Below are 17,771 nucleotides of genomic sequence, written 5' to 3' on the forward strand. Positions count from 1 at the left end.
GTTTGCATTTGATATCCCGCTTTTCACTACCCGAAGGAGTCTCAAAGCAGCTAACAATCTCCTTTCCCTTCCTCCCCCACAACAAACACTCTGTGAGGTGAGTGGGGCTGAGAGACTTCAAAGAAGTGTGACTAGCCCAAGGTCACCCAGCAGCTACATGTGGAGGAGCGGGGAATCAAACCTGGTTCACCAGATTACCTGTCTACCACTCTTAACCACTACACCACACTGGCTTCCTAGATCACTTCTGCTGTGGGGCAGCTCTATACATTAAGTAGGTAAATAAATAGGGAGAAAGTAGAATGTCACTTCGAGAAGGATCTGAAATATTTTCTGTGAAGCTTGAATTTGTTTAATTCTGGGTTGCTTTTTTAATGCCTTGTAAACCACTTTGAGTTTTTTCTTTAAAATATAGAGGTACAAAAATGAAAATAATAATTCCACCAAAAATAAAAAAGCGCCTAGGCAGTCCATTGTGGCAACCGCAATCTAGGTTTAAGGCCCCATTTGGCGATGAGCTTATACCTCTGAATTTCTAGCACTGCGAGAGAATGAGATGAACTTTCCTCTATTCCCTTTCTGCATGCCCTGTGAAATTTTATAAACTTCTGTCATGTCACCTCTCACTTGCCTTTTCTCTATCTGCAACAAAACCCACAGAAGACAATATATATCGGGAGGAGGGGAAATAGATCCCACGACACGGCCGCATTTCTATCTTCCTTTAAAAACCAATAGGGAAAAAAAGATGCTATAAAAAAATTTAAAAGAGGGGGAGCAACGTGTCTGCTGTTTATTGTGCGGAACAGCTACCATCAAAGGTATCCACACACAAATTCGAAAACGGTGCCCTGCACTTAGCAGACAGAACTTCCAAAGTGCTTCTCTCCTCCCTTATGCCTTGCCCACTCCAGCTGTTCTATCCTCTTCCAAGAAATGTCTCCCCTGAGAATGTGGACCCTGCCCCGGACACTCCCCTACAGATGGTGCTCCTCCGTCCCCCCCACTTCCCACAGACCTCCCCTCCCTCTGTTGCAGCCGCCTGCCACCGGCTCTCCCACCTGCCGAAAGGCTGTTTTGCTCCTCATCAGCGCTGACCCTCTTTCTCCCTGCTCAACACACGGGACCAGCTGGCTTCCCTAGGCTCACTCGGGTATCACAACATTAGTTTTGCTTCTGAATTTTTTTTAAAAAAAGAAATAGCCAGTGCAAGCATTTCTCTTCCCTGTTGCCTTGGAGGGGGTGGGGAGTGAACGTAGCACCAAAAACAGCACCCCCCCATAAACAAAAGAAGATAACCACGTTTACTTCTGGTTGCTTTTTATTTTTCTTAGTACAGTGGTACCTCGGGTTAAGTACTCGTTCCGGAGGTCCGTTCTTAACCTGAAACTGTTCTTAACCTGAAGCACCACTTTAGCTAATGGGACTTCCCACTGCACCACCAGTGCACGATTTCTGTTCTTATCCCGAAGCAAAGTTCTTAACCTGAAGCATTATTTCTGGGTTAACGGAGTATGTAACCTGAAGCGTATGTAACCCGAGGTACCACTGTAAGTCCATCTTGCAGGTAAGAATATGAGAGACAGAAATCTCATGGTGTGCCAACACTACCTGTTTCAGTTCACTTCCACCACCAGTTTCGGACGTGTTAGTCACCGAAGAATTGATGCTGAAGAATTGAATTATGGTGCTGGAGGAGACTCTTGAGAGTCCCATGGACTGCAAAAAGATCAAACTAAAAGAAATCAGCCCTGAGTGCTCACTGGAAGGACAGATCCTGAAGTTGAGGCTCCAGTACTTTGGCCACCTCATGAGAAGAGAAGACTCCCTGGAAAAGACCCTGATGTTGGGAAAGATGGAGGGCACAAGGAGAAGGGAACGACAGAGGATGAGATGGTTGGACAGTGTTCTCGAAGCGATTAGCATGAGTTTGGCCAAACTGCACGAGGCAGTGAAAGATAGGCATGCCTGGCGTGCTCTGGTCCATGGGGTCACGAAGAGTCGGACAAGACTGAACAACAACAAGTCACAATCCAGATCTATTCTGGATCTATTCTGTCATTTCTGTCCCATAAAATATTGCTTTTTGATGCATCCTTCCCCAAACCGGCTTTGATCCGAATTGAGGAGGAGGAGGAGGAGGAGGAGGAGGAGGAGGAGGAGGAGGAGAAGAAGAAGAAGAAGAAGAAGAAGAAGAAGAAGAAGAAGAAGAAGAAGAAGAAGAAGAACACAGCTGCATTTTAAGCTGGCAATGTCTATACTTGGGGTCTTCAGGAAAGCAGCATAATGATTCACTGCATCTCAAGTGTTGTTGTTTTTAATTCCACACTCCTCTCTCCCTCCCTCTCCCCCCCCTCTCTCTCTCACACACACCCAATGAAAACCATGTCTGGCTATGCCAGCTTCTGCTGGGAAAAGGATGTCTTGAAAGAAAACGAAACAGAAGGTTGGGATGGGCAAATAGCAAATTTGGGCAGGGTAGGAAAAAATGAAGATAGAAGGGTGGTTCTTGCAAGGGGCAGGTGCTGCAAGGGGCACTTCCGAAAGTGCAATACAAAACATTTTCCTGTTTGTTTCCTGCAGCAAAAGCAACACAGTCTTGTGGCAGCTTTAAAAAAAAAACAACCCACAAAGTTATTAGGGCATAAGGCACAACAGCTTAATACCACAATAAAGCTGCTTGTTTTGAGTTCCACAAATTCTACACCGAGGTAAGTTCCACTGTATTCAATGGGGCTTGCTTCCAAGTCATGGTGTTTAGAACTGCAGGCCAACAAGGGAACACATTACAAACTTCTGTCTCTCTCAAGGAGATCCTAAGCGGTCCATGACTTTCATAGAACCCTAATCCAGAGGTTCCTAAACTGAAGTTCACAGACCACCAGTGGCCCGCAAGTTTCATTCAGGTGCTCCACGGCATGTCCACATTAAACATCCACTTTGATTGTTAAGTGCATTTTAATTGCTTCTTTGATTTCTTACATTGTACTTCAATGTACGTGTGCAAAATGGTCGCTGCCTGAATAATAATAATAATAATAATAATAATAATAATAATAATAATAAAATTTATTATTTATACCCCGCCCATCTGGCCGGGTCTCCCCAGCCACTCTGGGCGGCCTCCAACAAATACCAAAATACAATACAAGTCACAGTTTAAAAACTTCCCTAAACAGGGCTGCCTTTAGGTATTTTCTGAATGTCAGGTAATTGTTTATTCCCTTGACTTCTGATGGGAGGGCGTTCCACAGGGCAGGCGCCACTACCGAGAAGGCCCTCTGCCTGGTTCCCTGTAGTTTTGCTTCTCGCAGTGAGGGAACCGACAGAAGGCCCTTGGCGCTGGATCTCAGTGTCCGGGCAGAACAATGGGGGTGGAGACGCTCCTTCAGGTATACAGGTATAACTTGACGTCAATGAAATGCAAATTGGCCAAACTGCGGGAGGCAGTGAAAGATAGGCGTGCCTGGCGTGCTCTGGTCCATGGGGTCACGAAGAGTCGGACACGACTGAACGACTTAACAACAACAACACTCCAATGTACAAAACAAAATAAAATAACCATCTGAAGAAGTGTGCATGCACACAAAAGCTCATACCAATAACAAACTTAGTTGGTCTCTAAGGTGCTACTGGAAAGAATTTTTTATTTTATTTTGTTTTAACTATGGCAGACCAACACAGCTACCCACCTGTAACTGGAACTTCAATGTACAGTACAGGCAGCAACCATTTTGCACGGGGGTTCCATTCCTGGCCCCCATATGTGTCGGCAGAACGCATATAAGCCCACCCTGCCCTGCCCCCTCATTCCACCCCCATTATGCCCTCTTCCAGGTCCAAAATGACCCGTGCATCAGCAGTTACATGTCACTTGGACGTGTGCAAAATGGTCGCTTGCTGTATTATAACTTGACCTCAATGAAATGCAAATTGTAATAACAAAAATAATAATAAAAAGAGGTGAGGCGAAGCAATAAAAATACAGCTAAAAATCATACAGCACCTAGCACAGCGTATGACATATCGCTAGCAAAAAATCAAGCGGTCCACTAAGACAATGAGCAATTTTCAAGTGGTCTGTGGGGAAAAGTTTGGGAACCGCTGTCCTAGGCTTCCCCATCTGCTTCTGCTCTCCAGGGAAATAACCAGCTTTCCTAAACCTGATGCCTTCCTAATGCTTTGTACTACAATTCCCGTCTGTCCCTGCCAGGACAATGGATGGCGGCGCTATTTTCTACCAATCACTTTGGAGCACAAGCTGGACGTGTAAAAGCTTCATCAAAATATCCAATGAAGCCAACAGCCACACAATTCAGAGGTGCGAAATTCAAATCGAGATCAGAAATTATGACGGGACCACAAAGCAGTGTCGGAGTAAACGAGTGCTGCATTTAAAAGGTCCCAGGTTCAGGTCCTGACACCTCTAATTAAAGTAGATCAGGTAGCAGGGGATACGGAACCACATTCTCCCGGAGCGTTTGGACAGCTGCTGCCAGTCAACAGAAAGTAATTCTGAGCTAGGTGAACAAATAAATAGGTGTACAGGACAGCCTCCCTATCTTTCTAGACCTGTAGAATCATGAACATCTTAACGGAACAAAGATTCAAGACCTATTTATATCACAGCATCACTTTTAAAAGGTTTTGAAGGGGTGCATCTTTGCCGTCCTCACATACTATGGGTCGTATCCAATCGAACAGAACTGCACGCGCAAGGACTTTCCGTATGTGCAATGTAACTTCTCCCTCTCCTCTCCCCACTGCAGCCTCCCCAAATCTGCTCTGGAGGGTTGGGGGGAACGGCTAGAGCAGATTTAGGGGTGTGCAAGGAGAGGAAAGGGAGGAGAAGTTCCACCGCACAAGCAGAAATCCTTGCATTAGTGGATCTATTTAGTTGGATAATGCCCTATGTACCACAGGATAGACATACTGGTAAATTGCCAGAGCAAAGTTTAAGTACACTCCAAAATACCAAACTGGGCACCCAAAACCCTCCATGGGTAAAAGCATTGGGGGTCTACTTTAAATTAAACCTAAGTTATTTGCTTTATACTGCACTGTTCGGCTATGGAACTCAAGGCAGCACAGGAAGTCTTAAGTGAAGATAAAACCTTGGTCAGATCATGCCCTGCTCAGCTGTGCCAACATCGCAAGCCTTCATGCACAAGTCTGTTCTGCACCCTTTCTGCATCAGTCTGTGAATTACGATTATTTAAATCTTTCTACAAAATGTAATATTTACATGTGTTGTGTTTTTTTTACCTCCACAGACATCTTCAATTCAACACACACATTTCCAAATGCAGATTATCTCCCCCCCCCCAAAGAAAGGTGCATCGTTAACTGCTGTTTGGGCAGAGCACTGTATTGGGAAATTTGGAGCAATGCAAAATGCGAAGGGAAATTGAGTCCCCGACCCGTCCGTCTAAAACTCCAGGTGGAGTGTATCAGGCGAGTTCCCTTAAAATTACAAAGCAAATGAAACGCATCCCTTTCTCCTACAGCTCCGTATCCTTTCAGATCATGCATGCCCAGAGACCCACCAGTAATCTGTTTGGAGGGATGCAGAAAGACTTAGGGGCTAGAACTTTTTGGTTCTTTAAAAAGGTTAAGACTGACTATTTAAAGAAGGAAAATCTCTGTGCTAGAAAATCTCTGTGCTAGAAAATAAAGAGGCTACCAATAATAGGGAAGAAACGCTGCTTTTTGTTCATGCTCACTCCAAAAAGCACCTCCAACCAATGCTTATATTAGTGTGCTATATAAAACAGGGACAGCCAAATCAGCAGTGCCTGCCATTTTACTTACAGAAGTTGATCAGTTTAGCCAACCTTGCAAAACAGAGTGCTTCCATCTAGTCAGCGGTGGTAGATACAGATATATCATAGAATCGTAGAATTGGAAGGGACCATGAGGGTCATCAAGTCCAACCCTCTGCAATGCAGGAATCTTTTGCCCAACGTAGGATGTGTGTGTGTGTGTGTATATAACACAAACGCGCACACATACCACACACAAAGGCAGCATAAAGGATTAACCCTGCTATCACTGTGCCCAGCCACAACACACCCACCCCTAATTTTATATTGCACTGACTTGCATCATCTTTTAAATCGGTGTAGAAATTCCCTATAATATTCTCTACCCCCCACCTCCACAATCTGCTGGATGAAAAACAGGCAAGGCCGTTTGGGTAATCTGGCAAAAAAGGGGGGTGGGGGTGGGAGAGAAGAACAGCCCCATGCACATGACAAGATGGGGCAGCCGCCCCACCCCAACCCTAAGTTCTGGCTCTACTTCTGCTTAAACCACATCACGTAAGAGAGCCTTGAGAACAGGAGATTTAGATGAGCCGGTTGCAGACAGCAGAGAAAGGGCCAGGCAGTATTGAACAAAGACTGGAAGCACCCATGAGGTTTCAGACGAAAGGGAGGACTGAGAACTGAGCTTCCAGTTACTGGGATGCAGCGCAGGAGAATGGGGGTGGGATGGGAGAAGAGGGGAACGAACGGAATGGGAGAGTGAAGGGGTTCATAATAAGGAAGGCCTCATGGTTGTATTTTATTTGCTTCCCTGTTTCCTTGCCTCCGTGAGTGGAAGAAGCTTGCACACCAGGATTGGTAAGAACGCACAAATGTCCATCCAGAATGCACATAGGCTATGATGAGCTGCGAACTGGCCACTCAAGGAAGGGGACACAGCTCCAGCACCAAAAACACAAAAGTCAGGAAGGTGTTCTCTTTTGGCAGTGTGGGAAGGACCAGGGCTGGACGGTACTACTCAGCAAACACAAAATGCAAACATATAGCCCTTAAGTTCCTCTTCTAGTTGTAAACAGGATCAGAGAGAAAAAGGAAGTGGAAAGCCCTCTTTAATAACTATCACGTTCACAAGAAAAAAACCAACAGGTTTAAAATTTGAATGTTAAGCAATCCACTTCTGCATCGTTTTGTAACCATGCTGCTATGCTTCATGTTGCTTTTTTTTTTGATGCAATGCATCATAAAAGGAAGACTTATTGAAATCAATATTGCAATGTTACTTCCACAGCAGAAGGATAAATTTGCAAAGAGGAGAAGGCATTGCCAAGGGAAAATGTTGGGGCATTGAATCATGCACCACAATTTAAGAAGGACATTGACAAGCTGGAACATTTGCAGAGGAGGGCAACCAAGACTTATGAGGATCGGTTGAGGGAGGTGGGTAATATGTTTAGCCTGGAAGTGTTCGTTTCCAATATAATACTAAATGTGTGTAAATTGCAAGTTACCTGTACTCCGGCATTGCTGACAGGTGGTTGCCCAGCCTCTGTTTCAACACCTCAGTGAAGAAGACCCCACTATCTCCCAAGGCAAATGCTGGAACACACAGAGACCTGGCTCTTATGAGCTAGAACTCATAAGGTTGTTTTTCCCCAATTTCTATTAAGATGTATGCTGAGATGGTCAGGGTGCTGAAATCTGGATGTCTCTTGCAAAATTGGCAATGCAACTCCTGAACCACGGAACTTCACCTACTGGGCTCCTCCCAACACTTTTATTACATCTTTCCTGCTTGGCAGGGGGTTGGACTGGATGGCCCTTGTGGTCTCTTCCAACTCTATGATTCTATGATTCCCTTAACCTCCTCTACTCCAAGCTAAATATACCCAACTCCTTCAACCGTTCTTCACAGGGTTTGGTTTCCTCGCTGGTCCATTCTCCCTTCCTCTTTTATCTAATCTTCTTCCTCAGCAGTTCTTGCCAGCAAATGTCTTTATTTCCTGCCCCCCCTCCCCAAAATGTGCATCAGTTGCCCCTATGTGGGCGCTGCTGCTTTAATGCACGCCACCAAAAGAGGCAACAACACAAACCAGAACCAGGTCATTTTGGCCGCAACTGCACTGCAGGATAACTCAGTTCTATTTGATGCAGCACTGCGCCTGTTACAAGCCTGTACTCAGAGACACGACGGCGTTGCAGGGGAAAAAACAAAACATAAGCCTTCGCACTCTGCTTGCTGTTTTCAATACAAGCAGTCTCACTACTGAAGTGGGGGGGGAGGGGGGAGACCGCAACATTACTTTTAAAGCCAACATTTTACTTGCATGAGTAATTTATCTTTTATTATAGATTACCGGTACTACATTTTTAAAATCTTGTCTTTTCTCCAGGAAGTTCAAGAAGGGGTACCTGTTCCTCCTGTTCCCACCCACGCCATGATAGCATCTAAACAACCTTGTGAGCGTGGTGTCTGCACCCCATGAACCATAATCCCCCCCCAAAAAAACCACAAATGAGATGAGTGATCATTTTTAGGTTGTGAAATGCTTTTTTTGAAATCTACTCCGCTTCCAACTTGCCTGCTTTTAAACAGAAGATTTAAAATCTCCACCGACTGCAGCAGTTGCCCCAAAGCAATTTTCGCACCGCTGTTTCCACGAATGCACACCCGTGCAAAGCACAAAAAAGATATTTAGCTTCCACTCTTTCTCCTACCCCATATGCACACAGCACATTAAAATTCTCTGTACATACTTATTGCCAGACTTGCTATGCCAAAAAGAGAGGGGAAAAGCTATCCTACTAGAATGTGCTACCCCCCTCAAATAAGTGTATACGTGCACTTAAATATTTCAGAACAGGAAACTCTTTCTGTTTCATGAAAAGTTAATTCTGCGGAGAATTGGACAATAAAATGCAGGGCTGTGTTGTGTTCCCTTCCACCCAACTTTACACCACAGCGTATTAACCAAATTGGGGAGCTGTCTACAACTGATGGAGTGCTGAACATCAGAAACAGCTGCCACTCCCTGGGAAGTAAGTAGAGAATAATGAACAGCAAAGCACCAGCAGAACAAAAGGAAATCCATCTTTATTTACCAACTGCTGCAAAGCTTGTTGCTGCATCAAGCCGATTTCAAAGCCAAAACCGCACCCTCCAATTCGCAGCAGAGTATATTTGAGCAAGAGTCGCCTAACAATGATTTTACTGTTATCTTGAATATAGGATCCTTTTTTCTTTTACTCTGCAGAAATATAGAGCAACCAATAAAATCACCAATTATTCCATTACTTCCAAATGAAGTTTGACCTAACACACCTAGCACACTTCAGTAGAGCAGGTGGAAAAGCAGTGGTGAAGAACATGAGTTGTTGTTGTTGTTGTTGTTGTTGTTGTTGTTGTTGCTGCTGCTGCTGCTGTTGCTGCTGCTGCTGCTGCTGTTTTGCCTGCTGCAATTTCAATACTGGCTGCCCTTGGTTAAAGGCATTTCTTCATTCTTCATTCCCAGCCTTGCCTTTTAGGTGTGCTGGACAGAATGTTTCATTCTGTGATTGTTTGACTCCCACACAATCGAGATTTAGGCTAGAATTCAATAGACACACTTACCTGGCAGGAAATGCCACTGAACTCAACAGGATTTAACAGATTGCGCTGTTCCACCTTATTCCTCTCATTACAAGTGACTTTTAAAAGTTCAGCTAATGTAAAGACCTATACACAAAGCTCACAAGGTTATGCTTTAAACATTTCCCTTATTTAAAAAAAGAAAAGAAAAAACCAATGTCCTTTCGGGTTTCAAATTGTCTAATACAGTGGCACCTCGGTTTACGAACTTAATCCGTTCTCAAAACGAAACTATTCTTAAACCGAGGTGCGCTTTCCTTAATGAGGCCCTCCCACTGCCAGTGCCCTTCCACCATTCGTCTTCCATTCGTAGACCGAGGTTGTTGTTCAGTCGTGTCCAACTCTTCGTGACCCCATGGACCAGAGTGCGCCAGGCACGCCTATCTTTCACTGCCTCCCGCAGTTTGGCCAAACTCATGCTAAAGGCTGCTAACAGGAACACTACTTCTGGTTTTGAGGAGTTTGTATACCGAATAGTTCGTAAACAGGGCTGTTCTTAAACAGAGGTACCACTGTATGTCCTGCATAGTTCACTAGGTTATTCTACCAATCTTCTTTATCTTATTTGGCGGTGGCGTCTTCCTTCTATAGGGATGGGCTGGTCTTGGCCTGGTGTCCACTCTCAGGTGCAGGAAGAAAAGTTTTTCTCCCAGTACATCCATTAAGTCCTGTACCTTTCAAAATGATAGCTTCTATTTATTTGTTTTTACAAAAGTCATTTTCAACATTCTCTTCAAATCTTTATATGTTGCCTCCCAGGCCTTCTTAATAATTTTACATTGCCACCACATATGGTAACCTCTCATATACTTTTTGCACTCCCTTTCTGTTTCTTCTCTATCACAGTCAAAGCCTCCCAAATCGTTTCACACGGGGTACAATTTTTATCTGCCAAAGCCTCCCAGATCAATTCACACGCAGTGCCATTTTTACCACGAACCACCTTTACTTTCCCATGCATTTTCAAGTCTCCCACCTCTACCTTTCCCATCTCAGTGGTTTGTATGTTCACCTCTTTGAGTTGTGCCACAGCCTCGGAAAGTAAATTAGTGTTTTCCCGAATTTGAGAGGCTGCCTTATCAACATTTTCCTTTATCTCGGACAATTCTCTTTTAAATTCTGACTGCAAATCGTATAGTTGATCTTTTATATTCCTTTGGTTTACAGCAGGGGTCAGCAAACTATTTGAGCAGGGGGCCGGTCCACTGTCCCTTGGACCTTGTGGGGGGCCGGACTATATTTTGGAAAGGGGAGGAAAAATGAAGGAATTCCTATGCGCCACAAAGAACCCAGAGATGCATTTTAAATAAAAGGACACATTCTACTCATGTCAAAACATGCTGATTCCCGGACCGTCTGCGGGCTGGATTAAGAAGGCGATGGGGCCTGATCCAGCCCCCGGGCCTTAGTTTGCCTACCCATGATTTATAGCCTTCCTGGTTTGTTTCAACAGTGGGATTTTTTCTTCTACCACCATTTCTAATTTAAATTAGAAGAGCATGAGCTTTCACCAGGTAAGACCCCAGTTCAAATGTCAGCTCATCCAATAAGTTAATCAAATGGTCTTAAGCAAGCAACCCAATATTCCACCTAAACATTAGGAAGAACTTCCTGACAGTGAGAGCTGTTCAGCAGTAGAATTTGCTACCAAGGAGTGTGGTGGAGTCTCCTTCTTTGGAGGTCTTTAAGCAGAGGCTTGACAGCCATCTGTCAGGAATGCTTTGATGGTGTTTCCTGCTTGGCAGGGGGTTGGACTGGATGGCCCTTGTGGTCTCTTCCAACTCTATGATTCTATGATCTCTCTTTAATACAAGCATGACAATAATGGTCTACCTTACAGGGCTGCTTTTAAGAATCACTTAGGGAACATCTGCAAAGTGCTTTCAGCACTTACGAAGATTGCTACATGAATGCTAAGTACAAATGCAGAGTTGAAAAACTGCTCTTTGCAGTGCCTGCTCTGTGTATGCTCCCCTCTAGCACTACTCCCTCGCTCACAGAGATATCTCTTAATGATAGTCTAATAGTTGACTTTGGTTGTAAAAACACTGCTTTCCCCCTTCTCCATTTCCCAACACCATCTAGGATCTGTGGGCTGATAATTAATTAATTATCTTACCACCCCACATGCATGTTTCTGCTACATGCTGGCCTAAAGTTGCATATATATCCGAATCTGGACCCCATCTTTGCTAAACACAAGCCAATCCTCGCTTATCGAAGCTGTACAAGTGGGGAAGCTCCCAAAGAGGACTTCTCAGTCTCTTTGCTCCTCCCTCCCTGGTCCTTTTCAATGCCATGCCACAGTGAAACCAAGGTCTGGCTTCGCATGCCATCCAAACCTTGACTTGAGGTTAAGAACAAACCTGGGTTATGTACACGACTAGTGAGGAGAGAGCTTAATCATGAGGCCCAGTCTGGACAGCGCACTACGCCAAACCCTAGTTTAGCTTGACACAGCAGTGAAAAAGAGTGCCAAAGTAGCTACAAGCTCTTCTCCAAGAACCATGGGAAGTCCTGGCTTACAGTGTTGTGCAAACCAGGCCAGCAAGTCTTGCTCATTTTGAGCTTTAAAGGCTATGCTCTCCCTCCAATGTTGGAGGCAGCATGCCTCTGAATACCAGTTCCTGGGAACCACAAGCAAGGAAAGTGCTGGTACACTCAGGTCCTGCTTCCAGGTTTTCCGTAGACATTTTGTTGGTCAACGTGACAACAGAATGCTGGACTAGATGGGTCACTGGCCTGATGGAAGGGTTGGTCTTACGTTCTTTCTTTTTTTTAAGGTTCTAATGAAGAAACGTAACTGCTTGAGAGAGGGTATGCAGAACTTAATTACATTTCTATTCTTGCATGTAATTTCTACCAACAGGACACCAAGAAATATTTTTTTAAGACTGCTGATGAACCCATATTTGTTATTATTAAAGGTTAGAAAATAACACCAGTTTAATAAAACAACAACAAAACGTCATTTATTCCAAACGTTTCACACACGCTGTCACTGCAATCCCTACAGAGGTAAGAAAGGCCTTTATTATTATTCTCACATTGCAAATTGAAGATGAAGTTAGAGATAGATTGCAGCTGTCCACACTCTAATACTGTCCACAGCAGCTTTCCGGGGTTTCAGGAAAAGGACATTCCCACCCCTACCTGGAGATTGTACTTGGGATGCTCTCTGTACAGTACCACTAAACAATGGCCCTTCCCCAAATTGACTTCCTCCCCACCTTCACATATGAAAAAAGCACAGCCCCACCGCCTTGATGTCTAGCTCGGCCCTTCATTCAAAGCAGAGTTCCCAGCTAAAGGTTTCTTCAATCACATTCATGCAAGAAGAAAAACCACAAACAAAAACTACAGGAATTCCCCCCTTGCCGTCAAATTTACATTGCTATTTTGCACTTCTGGAGAACGGAGGGGCATGCCTGCATTTCCTCCTAGGCAGAACAGGAGTATCTGGAAGGAAAGGGAGAAATTTGCAGCACTATTTTGCTCAGGCAGCTGGAAACAGGGAGGGGGACAGGGGACGGGTGTGGGCTGGGTGGACGGGGTGGGGGGTGGGGGTAGGGAACGAGCAAAGCACAAAATATGCTAATGCTACTCCAAATATGCTGCCGGAAAAATGAAGAGTCCTGGGCTCACCTATTCATAGAGGCAGACACACACACAAAAAAGTGAGAGTTGTATGATCCCACCTCCCCCCCCCACTCACAACCCCCTTTTCGGGCCTGTTCACCCCCCTCTGGATGCTCGCTGAGATTTTGCCTCCAGCGGACAGCTGCGGACGCCTGGGCTGTGCTCCGCATTTCAATGAGCCCACCGAGACTGCTGCGGAGGGCGCTCTCCAATAGGGGAGGTCAAGCTGGAGTCAGCAGACCGTCTGCACCCAGAGTCATTCCCCAGGCTTAGACTGGCTCTTTTGCCTTTTGGGGAACCAAACACAGGAGTAATGACAGGCTAACTTGGGGGGGGGGCAAGGCCAAATTTATACATGTGTTTGTGTGTGTTGCTTTCCTTTCGTTTTATTTGATGCATTTTCCCACAATGCTGGATAAGGGCTAGAGACGCCCCACCCTGCCCGCGTGCGCCTTAACCTTAACCCTCCCCCTCCCCCCCCCCGATTCCAGCCTGCACAGCAATGATTGACAGGAGCGGCAACAGGTTAAGAAGAATGGCCCTCCAACCTCACGGGCGGCACTGACTCTTCTTCTGAACCGACTGCTGTTTCTCACGGCCCGTGGAAAGCTAACAATACACACGGCACCTGCTTCATTATCATATCTTCAGGGAATTTGCAGGCGGGGGCGAAGGGGGAAAGAGGGGTGTTAGGGGTAGGGGGTGATTAAAAGCAGGCTCATGTTCAGAGCAATGTTGTTTATAAAGGGGGCAGATGGGGGTGGGCTTTTTACACTGTATTCAGAAGCAAGCTCATGAAGAAGAAGAGGTGGAGGAGAAGGAGGAGGACAAAACCCATCTGGCTTCAGCACACATCTGCATCTAAGAAGATGGTAATTACTCTGGCTGGGTCGGGCAAAAGGAACAAATGAAAGATTCATCTACTCCAGCATTCTGGTTTTCAACTGTTGATGCTAGGCAGAGTCCGATTTGTCCGTTTCAGTTCGCTCAGTTTCTCATTTTTCCCAGTCTTGAATTCGGTTCTCCACTTATACTGCAGCAATCTGCAATATTTCTTCATGAAAATTCATTAGGGTTTAAGTGTGAATTTTCGCATGCGGTTCTGACCAATGCACAATGTAATTTTCTACACTACACTCACACAGTTTCTTCCCGTTTTGGGGGGGGGGAGGGTTGTAACCGTTGGTTGGAGAATGGAACCACAAAATTCAGAGGTGTGCAAATTTCAAAGGGCAGCCGCGTTTCAGTTCTCAAATTGTTTTGAAAAGTGTGGATTAAGTAGTTTCACCTTTAAATGTGATCTTAATCAAATTTCATCCTCATTCCTAGTTGCCACTTGGATGTTTCCACAAAAGGAAAAGGGCCTCTCTCCTGTTGTTGGACTCAGCAGGTGGTACTCAGATATACTCACTCTGAAAATGGAATCTCCATTTTAACTGACAAGGACAGCAAACCCAAATCCTCTATGCATTTGTAGCCATTCAAATTAAGAGATCCTTGCTACACAAATCAAGAATGACCTAAATTCATCTTATGTCACCACTAACCAAACAGAAGCTTAACAGTCAAACAAAACAACAGCAAGAAAAAGTCAAGAGATTTCGGTGGGAGTTGATTAAAAGTATGGATTAAGTTTTGAACAATTAACTGTGGGTGGATCTAATTTAATTAGCCTTTGGCTAATTAAACAATCTGTGGCCTTTTAATCTTGGGGGGGGGTACTGTTTACTTTGTTATCACATTGTGTATTTATATACTTCATGTTTGCGTAGAAGCGCTCGAATCGCGCTACTTCCGGGTTTTCAGGGTGTTTTTTTTAAACGTGCATTAGAGTTACACACGCACGCGTTACGCACGGTGACCCAGAACGGATCGCGTGCGTAACCCGGGGTTCCACTGTATTTTGGACTGCAACTCATATCATTTTGCTGGCTGCGGCAGCCTTTCATGCAAATATATCCCACAGCAGCTCATAATAAAAATTTACAATGGAAGACAACTACAATACTACCCTTTCTTAAAAAAGAAAAAGCACTTTTCAAACTGACCACCACTTCCAAACCAATAGGCTGTGCCTATGAGGTAGTGCTCAAGGGAGAGAGTCCAGGTGGTAGCCAAATTACTCCCACTCAGAGTAGACCTATTGAAACCAATAGACAAGTATTTTGTTCATATGCCACTATTCACACACACAAAATACCCAAGTGGTTTACAGCAAATGCACGCAAAACCACACAATAAAAGCAACCTTTTATTCCGGCTTGTTCTTATAACTTGTTGTTATAATTATTGTATTTAAACTGGTGGTCCATGACTATAATAAATTGATTGATGGACTGGCATTAAAATCAGAGATCAGCTACTACGGAAGGATGTGTTCACAATTGCCTGCAGAGGTAATAGAAAAGTTTTCAGCAAGCATTTAAAAGTTGAAGCAGGAGGCAGCACCCGCTGAATCTCTACCAGCAGCGAATTCCAGACGGCTGGGCCAATGGCACTAAAGGCCCAGTTTCTTGCTGTTGCCCAAATGGGCCCCGCCAACAGTTTTAACGCCACTCATTTCACAGTGTTTTTAACTCTGAGCATGGGTCTGTTGGATTCCACCCTGTGCCTTTGGCAGACAGCGACTTCTTTCTGAAAAGGCTAAGCCACATCCTTCACCTCAGTTATCGCCCCCAAACAATCCTTCCTGACGGGTGGAGGCAAAAACCATTTGGCCACTGTACCAAGGGCAACCCTGATGACTGACGCTCCCTCGCCATGTCAGAAGGAAACAACTTAGCTTTCCCAACCACAAGTTAAGCACAGGCATGGGCGCTGTCCCCCAATAAAAGTGGCTTGCCTTGCAGAGTTTATGCCAACAATTAGCAGATGCCCTGTTGACCCTCACGTTTGTGGTGGGGTGGTAGCCGACTTGCCTCCAGCTATGCTATATCATCTTGCCCAGGCATAGGCAAACTCGGCCCTCCAGATGTTTTGGGACTACAACTCCCTTAGCTAACAGGACCAGTGGTCAGGGATGATGGGAACTGTAATCTCAAAACATCTGGAGGGCCGAGTTTGTCTATGCCTGATCTTGCCTCATGCGCCACTGAAAGGAACCGTGTGCACCTACAGGAACATTTTTCGAGGTAGGGGAGAGCTGAGGGGAAGGTAAAAAAACACTGAAAGTGGCGAGTGAGCTAGTTTCTGACCCAAAAATTAAAACCTAAGAATAGGGCCTGTACATTTTGCTGTGTATTTAAGGTTCTACAAGGGCTAGAGAGGTGGGATTTTAAAATAAAGTAAAATAAGGAGGGTAGGGTTGATCAAGGGAGAGCGATTTATTTATATCCTGCTTTTCCCTCCAAAGTGCTCAAGGAGGCATACGTGATTCTTCCCCCCATTAAATCCCCACAACAACCCTGTGAGGTGGGTTAGACTGAGAGGCAACGAGTGGTTTAAGGCCGCCCAGGGAGCTGAGTGGGGATTTGAACCCTGGTTTCCCAGATCGCCGAAGAATTGATGCTTTTGAATTATGGTGCTGGAGGAGACTCTTGAGAGTCCCATGGACTGCAAGAAGATCAAATATTATCCATCCTTAAAGAAATCAGCCCTGAGTGCTCACTGGAAGGACAGATCCTGAAGCTGAGGCTCCAGTACTTTGGGCCACCTCATGAGAAGAGAAGACTCCCTGGAAAAGACCCTGATGTTGGGAAAGATGGAGGGCACAAGGAGAAGGGGAAGACAGAGGATGAGATGGTTGGACAGTGTTCTCGAAGCGACTAGCATGAGTTTGGCCAAACTGCGGGAAGCAGTGGAGGATAGGTGTGCCTGGCGTGCTCTGGTCCATGGGGTCACAAAGAGTCGGACACGACTGAACAACAACAAAATTCCCAGGTCCCAGTTCAATACTCTGCTACCTGACACTAGCCCCCCCCCCCCCCGCTTTAAAAGCACCCGTGGAAGAAACACCACTCAGGTGAGCTACTAATTACTGATCCAAAGTCATCATTTGAAATCGGGCCAGCGCCTTCTGTGGCCAGAAATCAGCAGAATTGCCATTTCGTTGCTTTAAAACACATGTGCGTACTGCACCACCCATAAGCATGGCATCTTAAGGAGTTGCACAGGCAGATCACTGTCCCGAAGCCTAAGAATGCAGATCTAAAATAGGCAGTGGTGAAGCAACAGAAAGGAAGGAACAGACAGATAAGTGAGTGGGGAGGGGTGAAGGCAAGCAAATGCCCTTACATGTTCTTAGAAGTTTTGTTACAGTTGGGAATGATAATTAAGACAATACACAGAATGCCAAATGCTCTGTGTGTAGAAATGTGAAGGCCTGGAAAACCCCCTGGGGGAAAAAACCGTTTTTTTCCTGAAGCCTTTTTTGTCTTTTTCCGAAAAATTGAAAAAAAAAAAGATTATGGAATGTTTTATTTTAACATGATGAATAAAATATTTTAAGATAAGGGGTTCAAATATTTTATAAATCATTTCTTAAAAAAATATGTATGGTATCAGATTATTCTAATTTCTGTGAGGAAAAGCAAGTCCTAGGTTACAAACTGAACTCTCCAATGCAAGAACAAGATACATTTCTTCCTTTAGGAGGTGCTGTTGTCACCAGAAAAGAAAAAGGGTTGGAAACACTCACACTAAATCAAGAAATAAGCTGACATGTGAAAGGGTAGAGAAGCTTGTTTCAATCCGAGCAAACCTTCAGTTTTTAGACGTCCATAATAACTGTGATAATGACAGAC

General features: G+C 44.9%; 1 protein-coding gene across 2 annotated transcripts in view; it reads right to left on the minus strand.

Moving 5' to 3' along the window:
• Positions 1-17,771, minus strand: part of AKT1 (AKT serine/threonine kinase 1) — a 115,114-nt gene that overhangs the window by 44,472 nt on the left and 52,871 nt on the right. The window lies entirely within an intron of this gene.

Source organism: Lacerta agilis, chromosome 1, assembly GCF_009819535.1.
Source record: "Lacerta agilis isolate rLacAgi1 chromosome 1, rLacAgi1.pri, whole genome shotgun sequence".
In the NCBI taxonomy this organism is placed as follows: Eukaryota; Metazoa; Chordata; class Lepidosauria; order Squamata; family Lacertidae; genus Lacerta; species Lacerta agilis.